This window comes from Mesoplodon densirostris, chromosome 14 (genome assembly GCF_025265405.1).
Source record: "Mesoplodon densirostris isolate mMesDen1 chromosome 14, mMesDen1 primary haplotype, whole genome shotgun sequence".
Taxonomy (NCBI): Eukaryota; Metazoa; Chordata; class Mammalia; order Artiodactyla; family Ziphiidae; genus Mesoplodon; species Mesoplodon densirostris.
Genome location: NC_082674.1, coordinates 67,447,940 through 67,460,513, shown reverse-complemented (window position 1 = coordinate 67,460,513; position 12,574 = coordinate 67,447,940).

The following is a 12,574-nucleotide window of genomic DNA, read 5'->3' as shown; positions in this document are numbered from 1 at the left end:
TCCTATCTACCATGGTTCTCCACCCTGGAAGCCTCTCTATTCTCTAGTCCGTTCACTGCAAGATTCAGCTCATGGTGCCTCTTCTATCAAAGCTTCCTCAGCTAACATCTCTTCCCTACCACTGTATTTCTAGAACCTCAGTCATTTTTACTGCATTTGTTCTGCCACTAAGTCTCTGTGTTGCCCTTAATCATTTAGCATCTCTGAGCCTTAGTTTGCTCATTGGTAAAATATGAACAAGTGACAGGCATACCTCCACATAACTTTTGTATGCACAGGGAAACCAAAACATTCATGGGACTCACTGTACTGCAATATTCAAGTTATTGTGGTGGTCTGGAACAGAGCCTGCATAACCTACCCGTATAACAATAAGCAGCATCTTCATTGTTATTTGGCCTTTGTGACTTTTGTGATTCCACTGCACCTCAGTCACTGACGTTAGTAAATGTTGCACAATGACTAAATGCACAGAGAACAGTCAGACAAGACTATGGTGATTTTTGCTTTATTGCATGATGTATTTCCCATATTTTCTAAGATGAGCTTTTGCTAAATATGTAAATTTACATATTAAGAGCAAATGTCCACAAAATCATAGACAAGCAAAAGAGAGGAAGGAAACTCTAGAGAGTTTCCCCATGCAGAGGAGTCGAGGTCTGAGAAGCCCCAGCCTTGTGCTGGGGTCCTACCTGCCTAGAGAATGGCTCGGGGCCCAACGGGACTAGAGGGAGACAGGGCCGTCACCCTGGAAGGGTGGAAAAGGGTGGGGCTGAGACCCTCGCTGAAGGCATCCACCCAGAGAGGAACAGGGATGCTCCTCCCAGAGAGAAAGGGCAGATGGGTGAAGAGGCTCTGCTTAGAGGCACAGAGTGAGGATGCTTAAGAAATGTGGCTCAGGGGAAGCTGAGAGATGCAGGGGGGGCAGGTGCGACTTGAGTTGTTGTTACCAATGGACCATGAGGGCAGATGGGGATAAAATGAAGGGTCAGGATGAGAGGAGTGCTGTACAGTGGAGCCGGCTGTATCTTTGGGAAAGACTTGAGCTGGCGTGGTTGGTGAATGGTTGTCGATTAACGGGCAGCATTTGGACTCCAGGACTAACTAGACCACTAACCAGCTATGGGAACGTGGTCAAGACGTAGGCGCATGGCAGCTTCTTCAATGCTAGAGCCAGACATTCTCTTTCTGCATCCACTCATCTAGTCATCCATTGAACAATGGTCACCAAACATCCTCTGTGGATTGTGCATGGTGCCGGGTACCAAGGATGTGCAGTGGCCAGAAGACCCCCTCTTCTGGAGCGCTCATGTAACGGCTGCCTGGTGAAGGCATGATGAGTCAAATAAGATCGTGGCATTCTCCAACTCCACAGGTGAGAAACAAGCCCTGTGTGCTCATGAACTCTGGCCAAATCACAGGTGACATACTCAGTGTCTCCTGTCCAAGAAGGAGAAGATGCTATAATTCCATGGTCAATCTCACAGAAGGTTCATCTCCTCTCTCCTTTCAAGAAGATAGTTTCTGAATTTCCTCCACAGATGTACTTAATTTTTAGTCAAAGAAATAGCTCACTTCATTTCTTTAAGTAAACTGCTTCTTCTAAATTTACCTGAATTTTTCAAAACAGTCCATAACTGAAAACTCCACTGTAGCCTGGTAGGAATGGGACTTCCTGAGAGTTTTGCCAGGAGTGCTTGGCCTCAGACAGACCGGGAATACCACAGTGCCCTTTATTACTAGGTTTCAGTATTTCCATTTCAAGCCCTGGTAAATACAGGGCTAGGAGAGAAAAAAATTAATGAGAATATTTTCAAACCTTTGGAAAACTCAGGATTTGAGATTTGGCAGGAGGGCTAAGAGGGGTGGTTAAAGAAAAAAGTGCAAATGCTCAAAACTTTCTTGAAGGTTGAGTTTGAGTCCAATTGACTTTGTTCTTTTTTCACACTGGCACTAGCGAGGGTGCATTTTTTTTCCTGCTAACAACTCTTCCCTTATTCTATGGAATGTTTAATTTGCCCTTTGAAAGAAAGTATGATTTGTTCCATTTTTCCATGTGCAATTTCTGTGCTATTTACAGACTGAGATAAGAATCAAGAAGGATTCACGTGCGAAAAGCAAAAATTCAAGGCTGAGTGAGGAAATCAGAGTCCTGAGTCCCAGCCTGAACCAAGTCACTAGAATTCTCCCCGTGACAGAGCCCTGTGTCTGTGCTCTCACGGCCTTGGTGACACACCACGTGCCGACGGGGACAACAGTCCCAAGCAGCCGTTGAATGAAAGTTCAGTCTACACCAAAATCAAAGAAGGGGTTTGGCCAAGCATCACATCTTCTAGAAGGTTTGCTTGACAAAGCTACCAAAGACATAGAGAAATTGCAGTGTTAATCTAGTCTCTCCTCATACCTCAGTGATGACAGTGTGACAGGAAAACAATGATTGTGCTTTACAGGTGCAGCATGCCCAGCACCAAAAGATCTAATTTAAAATCCATCCCTGTTGGTATAACAGACAATATCTAACTGGGGACTTTATTTTCATAAAAATATGTAGACCGAAGAAACTTAAACTTGTGACTAAAACAACATGATACACAAGTTAAGCAAATGAGGAAAAAAACCAGTGAAATCTAATTTGCATTTTGTTAAACCCATCTATCCCTGAGCTCTGTTTATGCTCTGCCTTTTCCTCAGCGTCTCAGCGATGAGTTGTTTCCTGCGTTTTCACCCTCCTGAATGATTTACTTTCCAGCCCAGGCTCCCCTCAGCTGTCTGGTCCCACACGAGTGTTGGCAGCCCTCACGCCAAACTGCCCCCTCCCCCATCCGCTCTCCACTCTTGAGTAGGCAAGGTTCTCATCACTTCCCAACGGCACAGAGAAACTGCTTCTCGTCTGTTCAGACAAACGTGTTAATTGCCGTCACACTCAGAGGCAAAATGAAGGACTTTCTTTTTTTACCCTACTCCACACACAGACCTAGATTCAACACAAACCTCCATCTCACAGTCAAGTGTAAGTCATGCCTCTTTGAAACAGTGCACACTCTTAGGAGATTGCGATTAACATACACACAGTATTATATGCAAAATAGATAACTGACAAGGACCTACTGTACAGCACAGGGAACTCCGCTCAATATTCTCTATATGGGAAAAGAGTCTGAAAAAGAATGGATATATGTTTATGGAAAACTGATGTCACTGTGCCATACACCTGAAACTAACACAACATTGTAAGTCAACTCTACTCTAAACATTTTTAAAAAGAAAGATATAAGGAAATTTTAACAATAACTTAACATACATTTGCCTGCATCTACTGTGTACCAGGGACTGGGAAAGTAAAGATTTTCCCTTTCTTCAGCTTTAGAATATGTGTTGAATAGCTTTAAAAAATATACATCAACAATTAACTTTGAAAAAAAAACAGTATGCACTCTTTCAAGCTAACAAACAAAAACCTTGGCTGAAACATGCACACACAATTCATATACATATTCATATAAAATGCACCATCGCAATGGTGGATATAACTTTTCATATTAGTCTTATCAGTTACAAAACAGGTGGTCAAGGGTATCAGGCTATCTGGAAGCAGCAAGTCCAGTATCTTCTGATGGGGACAGCTTTCCTGGATTCAGTTATCTCATCTAATCCTATTACCAGCTCTTTTCTCCGCCATGGATTCTTGGGAAGTAGTGTAAGTTTAAAAAAAAAAAAAAGGCTTCCTTTCGATTCCTATTTAAATGTCAAGAGCAAATTCTTAAGCAAAGCCAATGGCATGGGCCCAGAGTTGGTGCCCAAGCATGAGAGACATTAAAAGGGGGTCTCCGTGTGGGAGAAACCATGCCTCCCTAGTTCCTGGGGACACACTGTCATCCTGCAAGTGACAGGGAAGGTGAAACTGCTGGGGTGAAGCAGTGCAGATTAATCACCAAATAGACAATACTTGTTTTATAAACATTTTAAAAATAAGAATAATATTTGTCTGAAAAATGCTTGTTGAGAGCTGCATTTAATTTTCCATACTTATATAGTAAAGATTTTCAAGTTCATTTTAGTACCCCGGAGTAATTGCCTAAAGGAAACCTGTCCTGAAGGTCTATTCTCCTAACATCACCCAAAACTCACTCCTAGAACCAAACCTGACAAATAGAAGATGCTGTTGGGTCTCCTGTTACTAAGAGGCTAGCAGCCTCCAAAATGAGATTCTGTGCATTACTCATCAATAGTCAAGGTGTGATGAAATAAAAAGTCCTTCTTGATACAGAGAATACAAATTAGGACAAACTTCCTGGAGCTCAGATTGGCACAGAGATTAAGATTTTTTCAAATGTTCTGATCCTTTGACCTAATAATTACACTTCTTGGAATTTATCCCAAGGAAGTTATCAGAGAAACAAAGAATTATGTACAAGGATGTTCACTGCGATGCTATTTATAATAGCAAAAGATCGTCACTGCCTAATTAACCAACAATAGAGATTAAGTAAATTATAGTAAATCCATGGAATAGAATGCTATTCCACCGTTAAAAAACACATGTTCAAAGAATACGAAATAGCTCAGGGAAATGCTGACAAGACAATGCTGAGTTAAAAAGCAGGCCATAGCACATTCACTGCAATGTGACCTCAGTTTTGTAAATACTTACACATGTATATGATATGTAATATGCACATGTAAAAAATGGAAGAAAGCATAAAAACAACATTGATTGAGGTTTCCTAAGTGCCAGGGAATGTGATAAAACTGAATGAATTATTTCATTTAGTCATCGAAATAATTCACAGAAGGGATGCTTTTTGATTTTTATTTCAACAATGATGAAACTACCAAATAGAGATTCAATTGTGTAAAATCATTCCGTTAATGAGCAGCCAGTGTTTAATCCTAGACAATCTAGGTCCTACATAACACCCTCCACCCTTTGTTCTATGGATTATTTTCCCCCCTATTATTTTTGTATTTGTCCAGATTTTCTCAATAAACATCTTACTTTTGTAACCAGATTTTACACTTTTTTTGTTTTGTTTTTTTTGTTTGTTTGTTTTTGTGGTACATGGGCCTCTCACTGTTGTGGCCTCTCCCGTTGCAGAGCACAGGCTCCGGACGCGCAGACTCAGCGGCCATGGCTCACGGGCCCAGCCGCTCCGCGGCATGTGGGATCCTCCTGGACTGGGGCACAAACCCGTGTCCCCTGCATCGGCAGGCGGACTCTCAACCACTGCGCCACCAGGGAAGCCCTAAAATGTTTTTAATGCTGCGCAGAAGGAGAGTAATTGACATAATGATTGAAATTAAACGATCATATTCTTACTGAAATGAACTGGGTATTTTTTATTGGTTAAAAGCTGAAGACAGTTTTATTTTAATCATTTGATAATTATTTAGATTTTGAAAATGAACCACCTGTTTTGTCTTCTATATAGGTTGGCACTTTTGTGTTTAATATGGCTTCTTCTGAAGTAGGAGAGAAGCGTTGACCCAGGGATATGTTAAAGGATGGGTAAAATTACAAAAAGAGATCTTTCTAGGTGTTTTCCATCTTCTTAATAGAAGGTAAGTAAGCTGCTCAGTGAAGTTGAACAGGGGTGAAAATTGGAGTTAAGGAGAGTGAAAGACCTGAAATAGCTGCCGTGGTTTGAGCCAATTAGGAGTAAATAAAGGATGGAATGTCATCATTATTAATAATGATGGCAAAGGATAAATGAACAGGGAGAAGGCCATGCTGAATTGGGTACCAGAAAAGAGGGCATTGTGTCCAGCCACTCTGATGAGGCAACTACTAGCTCTAAGCAGTCAAGAGAGCCACTGGAGAGGATGCTCTGATTCCAGGCTTCCACTCCTGGAAAGCTGGGGTGTGTGTGCCATGACTGGGAAGTGGAAATGGGTCGTCTGGCTGAACTTGACAAGATGCTCATCAGAGCATCAGCTGGGCAGCCATGTGTTTTTGGCTACAAAGACTGTGACGCATGACAGAAGAGCCTCTCAAGGGGCATGTGTTGGGTAAGGGGCGTGGTAGCCAAGGGGCAGTGCAGCAGAAGTGACCAGGAATCTCAGAGCCTATGCTGGGGATGCCAGGGAAGCAAAGACAAGGGATAGGCGGGTTCTGACATGCCTCCTGTGCTCTTGGGTGTGGAAAGTATGACCTCCACAGGATAATGAATGGGAAAGAAAATGTCTTTGGAGAAAGAGCCCAGTTGTGATAAGGATTTGCAGGAGGATGAAAATTGTGTTTCCAGTGTGTAGGCTCTGCCCACTGGGAAGCCTAGAGATTCCAGAGGACAGGCCAGGGTTGGGGAGGGAACAGCAAGACAAGCAAAGTGAGGTGACAGTGAACAAGAGGCAGAAGGGAGCCGCTCCTGCAGTGTCTTAGGGGACAACCAGTCACTGAGAAGAGAGAGAAGGAAATGCCGTGGACCCCGGGCCCTAGATCAACACAGAACAGACAACAGCCCGTCAAGAGGGGTCCCAGGACACCAGATGGAATGTGCCATTGACCCAGAGTCCTCCTCTCCTGAGCACTATGACTTCAATCAGAATTTCTGGCAAAACCACTTAAATCCAAATACTAGTTTTATTTTCCCACAACTACTTCCTAATCTGCTTTCTCCACAATCAGATCGTAAGCAACCTGTTGCCAATACCTTCGTGAAGATTTCACGTGGGAAAATTTCATGGAGCATTTTTTGTTCCCTACTCCTTAAGGCATCTAGAAATGCAACCTTGGGCTTCCCTGGTGGTGCAGTGGTTGAGAGTCCACCTGCCAATGCAGGGGACATGGGTTCGTGCCCCGGTCCGGGAAGATCCCACATGCCACGGAGCTGCTGGGCTGGTGAGCCATGGCCGCTGAGCCTGCGTGTCTGGAGCCTGTGCTCCTCAACAGGAGAGGCCACAACAGTGAGAGGCCCGCGTACCGCAAAAAAAAAAAAAAAAAAAAAAAAAAAAAAAAAAATGCAACCTTGAGTGCTGGGTTCCACCGTCCTGCAGCTCTCCTGGGGAGGCTATTCAAACACACCAACATTTTCTAGAGAGCTACACCTTTAATGAAGAATCCTTCATCGTATTCATTACCGCCTATTTACTCTCATGTAAACTGATGCTCCCAGAGTAACCAAACTTTAAAATGTTACAGTAAACATGATACCTCTTTCAGTTGCAATAGACACATTCTTCAGTCATTTAATCCAACAGGACCCATTACCAATAAACAGAAAACACATTTTTGGTCGCTTCCCTGTACGGTACAAAGTAAGGAGGTAAGTAAATGGTTTCCCCAGCAAGAACCAACAAGGGGCCTTGTCCCCTCTGTGTTTTGAGGGGGAAATTGTAGATGAAAACTCTGGTTCCAGGACAATGGCATAGGAGATAGAGGAACATCTAGAAACTCAGGGAAGCATTTGAACTGGGCTTGTGGTTGAGGCGTGGGAAGGCTCAAAGAAGCTCTAACCATCGTGGTGTGGGAGAAGCGCCAGCCCTGGCCACTCAGGAGGGCAGTCACTGAAGCTGAGCCTCCCTGGGGTCATCCAGGTAGCCTGCAGCAGAGCCAGACTGGGTGACGGGTCCATAGTTCCCACCCGGGAACCCCAGAGCACAGATTGAGCTGACTGCCTCTAATTTGGAGGACTTAAACAATGCGCAGTTTCAGGGGAATTTGTTTTTATTAACTAGTTGGATAATTTGATGTGACGGATTTTGTTCACACATAGAAAACTGAAAGGAATTCTGGCTTTCAATTGAAGAGACTGTTTGACATTTTTATTGCATTGGATTTCCTTTCCCGAAAGCTAAAAATCTTTTCAATGTACTTCGTGTCTACATGTTCCAATTCAGGTTTTAGTAAACTAATTACCAAACAGTTACCATAAAACTGGTTTCTTCCTTTCCAGTCTTGGTAGAATTGCCATTCTTTCTCCCACCTGCCAGCAGACTGTGACACTGGCAGAAGATAGAGATCTTGAAAAAATACACGGCTTTGGTAATATCATTTTAATCAGCTTTTCCGGCAGAGTATTCATGCCTCAACATCTAGTTTTACTTTCACAGTATCGATCCAGTTTTAGTGTTTGAGTTTGGGTTTGGTTTTGGTATGCTTTGAGCGCCAAAGCTTTCACAGTACTTTTTTTCAGAAAGTGCTTATGGAAAATTCTGGACATGTGTTTACCACTTGGAGATTTGTATGCTTCCACTGGCAGCTGGTTTCTGGGAGCAGGTTCGCTTTCAGTTTTGGGGTGCTGAGTTTGGTAAATTTGTGTGTCCTCATTCTCTTTCCAAATTCATCTCAGGAAGGCTTTCCTCTGTCCCTATAATGGATCGAATTCTAATTATTGTCAGTACAACATTCATGCCATTGCATTGAGTGCCACTGAGCATAAATGAGGTTTTGAACCTTCCTCTAAGCTTTGGGAAAAGAGCAGTAGAAACTGTAGGCATTGACCCTATGGCTTTGGTGTTCTCAAAAGTGACCTTCAGTCAACTCTCTCCAACAGTATGTCTTTTCAGATGGGCAGAATCCATTAAAATATAATTTTTAATATTGTGCTAACTACAGAATTGAAATTGTTAATATTTATAAAGTGGCTTGTATATAGAATGTAAGCGTTTTTTAAAAGATGTAAACATTGTAAAGAGAGGAAATTCTAGCCTTTATGAAGTTCATCAAATAAAGAACAAAATGGTTTTTCCTCACTGAGGTACAAATCTTGTAGACGCAGATAGAGACATAGCTCAGTTCAGGGCAGGGATTTAACGGAGAGGCTCTGGAGAGACAAGCAAGGTTTCACTAGGATTTGTAACCATACACCATCCTCGAGTTTGCTTCACTTTTCTGTGGTTGCCTTAAGGTACCCATGTTTGCCGGTAAGTAATTTTGATTTGACGGGGCAAAACCTAAGAGCCAAGTCGCAGGCAACGCTCAGTCCAAAGAACTGCGAGAACTAATGAGAAACAGTATGGGAACCTCTGAGTTAGAATTCAGAAAACTGGGATTAAATGTTTCTTCAGGGCTTCCCTGGTGGCGCAGTGGTTGAGAGTCTGCCTGCCAATGCAGGGGACACGGGTTTGTGCCCCGGTCCGGGAAGATCCCACATGCCGCAGAGCGGCTGGACCCGTGAGCCACAACTACTGAGCCTGCGTGTCCGGAGCCTGTGCTCCTCAATGGGAGAGGCCACAACAGTGAGAGGCCCGCGTACCTCAAAAAAAAAAAAAATGCTTCTTCAGTTCCAGTTGTCCACGTGGTGGTGTCCTACATCTCAACAGTTTGATGCAGACTTAGTAGCAGAATTGGTGTTCAGGCATGGACAGTCATCACAAGCAAGGCAGCTGGGCCCCAGGCTCCGTGACTGAGCACCTGCAGCTCCACGGGCTCCTCGCTGTATCCCATGGGGAGAGCGTGGGGTGGTGGACAGTGGCAAAGGGCTGTAAGAAAGAGGGAATGACCCTAAGGAACCAGAAGGAGTGAAGCGGAGACCAATTTAGACCCCAAAAGAGATGCAAAGTTGATGGAAAAATCAGATACTGAAAATAAGGAGAGAAAAGCTTCCTTTAAGATCCAGGACCTCAGAGGGTCACCAAGTATCTGAACAGTGAGAAAAAATTCCGGTGAGATAGTGGAAATCAAGACAGAACTCTTGCCCTCCCTCTGTTGCTGTCTGCTAAGTGACCGTATTTAAATTTCCTTTGCAGTTGGTAATGCTGAATTCAGCCCCTGTCATTTTCCCCACACACAATACATTCTCTTCTCAAAAGATGTGTGCCTGTGAAACTGAATTTGACTATATTCATTAAGATTTAAATTTATCTATACCTTTTAATATATAATAGAAAACATTACATTTTACCCTTAAATATAATTATAGTAAACATTTATTGAGCACTAGCTATGTCCCAGGAATGACTTTAAATGCTTTCCAGATATTCATCCACATAACCCTGTGAGTAAGCTCTATCACCAACCTCATCTTGCAGAAGCACAGAGAGGGTCAGTAACTTACCTAGCATTGCCCAGCTGGTGAGTGAAAGAACCAAGATACAGACACAAGCAGCTGGACCCTACAAATTGAACTTTTCAACAGCTACATTCTTATCACACATATCTGCTTATATTTGATTTCTGACTGAATCCTGGCTGCCAGGAAAATTTTAACATCTGTAGATACTTCCGAATACCACAAGAATTAAAAATATAAAACTTCACCTGTGAATCAATCAAGAAAAAATCGGAGAAGAAGTGAAGTAAGTTTTTAAATGTGCTATCTGCTAAATTTGAAATCAAAGATAACATTTCCAAGAACCCTCTCCACGGATAAAACTCAGAGTAGTGTTAACCAAATGTGATCAGCTATCTCTTGAGGTATATTGATTCTGGGTTTCTGGTTTTATCCAGTAATAAATGGATAAAGTAGGTAGAGAGCAAATCGTGTGGTAGGGTTAGGTATAAGTGGCAAAGACTAAGAGATTGAACTCTACGGCCCTTCAGCCCACGGAGGTGTCCTAGTGCCATCCTTCGTAAGCTTCTTGCAGTGACGCCAGATGTGCCCTATAAAAACCATAACAGCGCTCCCTCTAAAAGAACCACTTCTACAACTGCAGAGTTTAACATTTTTTAAATGGCCCTAGGTTACTGTCAGTAGTAAGGCATGCACCGTATCCTGTAATGGTATACCAAAGTATTTTATTTGGACATGTTGTACTTTTCACATAGTAGACACAATACAAACTGGAGAAACTGAATTGACTTGATAAGCAAATCCCAAGTTGAATACATGGAAAGAAGTATTTCCTATAGGAATTATTACCCACAGACTGCAAGGGAAATGTTTTTAAATGTCTTTCTAAGAGATTAATTTTTTCTTCTATTTTCCAAAATTGTTACCTATTATGGGTTATTCATCAGTATAACTATAAATATATCAAATTTTAGAGATTTGGGGAGTTGCTCTTGGCAATACAAGCCTACAATTTCAGCCCAGGAGAAAACTTCTAATAGGTAATGATGTACTTTTGAAATGGTCCATTTAACCCAAAAATATCTAAATTCTGATTTATTTCAGAAAGAAGAGGCAGAATGACAATTCTCTTAAGGTAAAAAAATTTAAAAATTACAAGTGAAGTATTTCTCCATTAATATAAATATAAAAGAAGGAAGGAAGGAAGGAAGGAAAGGAGGGAGGGAGGGAGGAAGGAGGGAGGGAGGGAGGGAGGGAAATGGAAAACAAAGAGGGAAAGAAGCAACAGAGAAAAGGAAGCAGCAGTTGAGAAGGAAGGAAGCCATCCTGAGTATGTTGACTGTGTAAATACGTGCTACACTTTGTCTTCATTTTTTTTATTTGTCTTGGCCAATATGATGGAAAAACTACGAGAAAGTTTCATCCCATGTTAATTCAAATCCACCCGAAGAATTTCAGAACCTCTTTATCAATGCAAGACGGGTTATTTAAAATTGCACTTAGACCTTAACACATCACATTCCAGAGTGGGGACAAGCAGAGAGAAATCCCTTCCAAGACCCCAGTGTAAATCTTTAAGTTGAAGCAGAAACACTGTCCTTCTGTTGTTGTTGATCTCAAAGTATTTCTCATAACCCAGCTTGGTTTTCTAACATTTGTAATTTGACCTCTCTACTCCCGCAGGTGGGGTTGAGCTTCTTATACTGCCCTTGTGTCCAGTTTTGCAAGTTTCTCATCACCTTGTTCATTTTCAGGTCCACAAAAATCCTATAGGGAGGAACAAGGAAGTATGTCTATTGAATAGATGACCTCTGGAAAATAAGAGTATCTGCTCCCAATCCCAAAAAAGAACTTGACTAAAATGGTGAGGGTTGAACAAAGGTTACACAGAACTAAGCAGATAGAAAATGGAATGCAGAAAAGGAGCTGGCTCCCCCCTAGGAATTCCCATTGGTTAGAATGTTCCTTAGCTTAGCATCTCTCTGTATGGTCTCCAGAGTTAATGTACCATATTTTCCATGGTTTGATGAAGACTCCAGAGCCCTTAAGATATGAATTGCTATAATTCCTAAATCAAACAGCATTCAATTCTGTTCCAGACCACTGCGGGGTAATAAGACCGGTATTTCTTATTTTAATTAGTCATTTTATACTTCTAACAACTTCTTTGACAATCTTGGATTACTTGTTTGTTTATATGTGAGAAAAGCCATGTTTGGCTAAAAATATGAATGCCACATTTGAATGTCCATTTACATTTTAGTAGTTATAGAAATAAACTTTCTAGGCCTTTAGATGATAGCTTTTTATAGACACTGAATACAATCACCTAATCTATTTTAATATTATCCCTTTCAGCTGTCTCATGACTATCTCTCCTAACACAGCAGAGACATCAAGTTGATAATATGAATTCAAGACAAAACGCCTGAACACTCATCAGAAACTGTCTTTTAGTTTGCAGAGAAATTTGCTTCTGACATTTGAAATTTTCAAGACAAAAAAGTCACGTGGCTACATAGAAGTATTGTGTGTTCTTACCAGATTTTATGCTCCCTAAATGTCAAGACTATCTCATATTCCTGTATCCTGAATCCTGTATCCTGCTCAGTATATATTTATTGAAG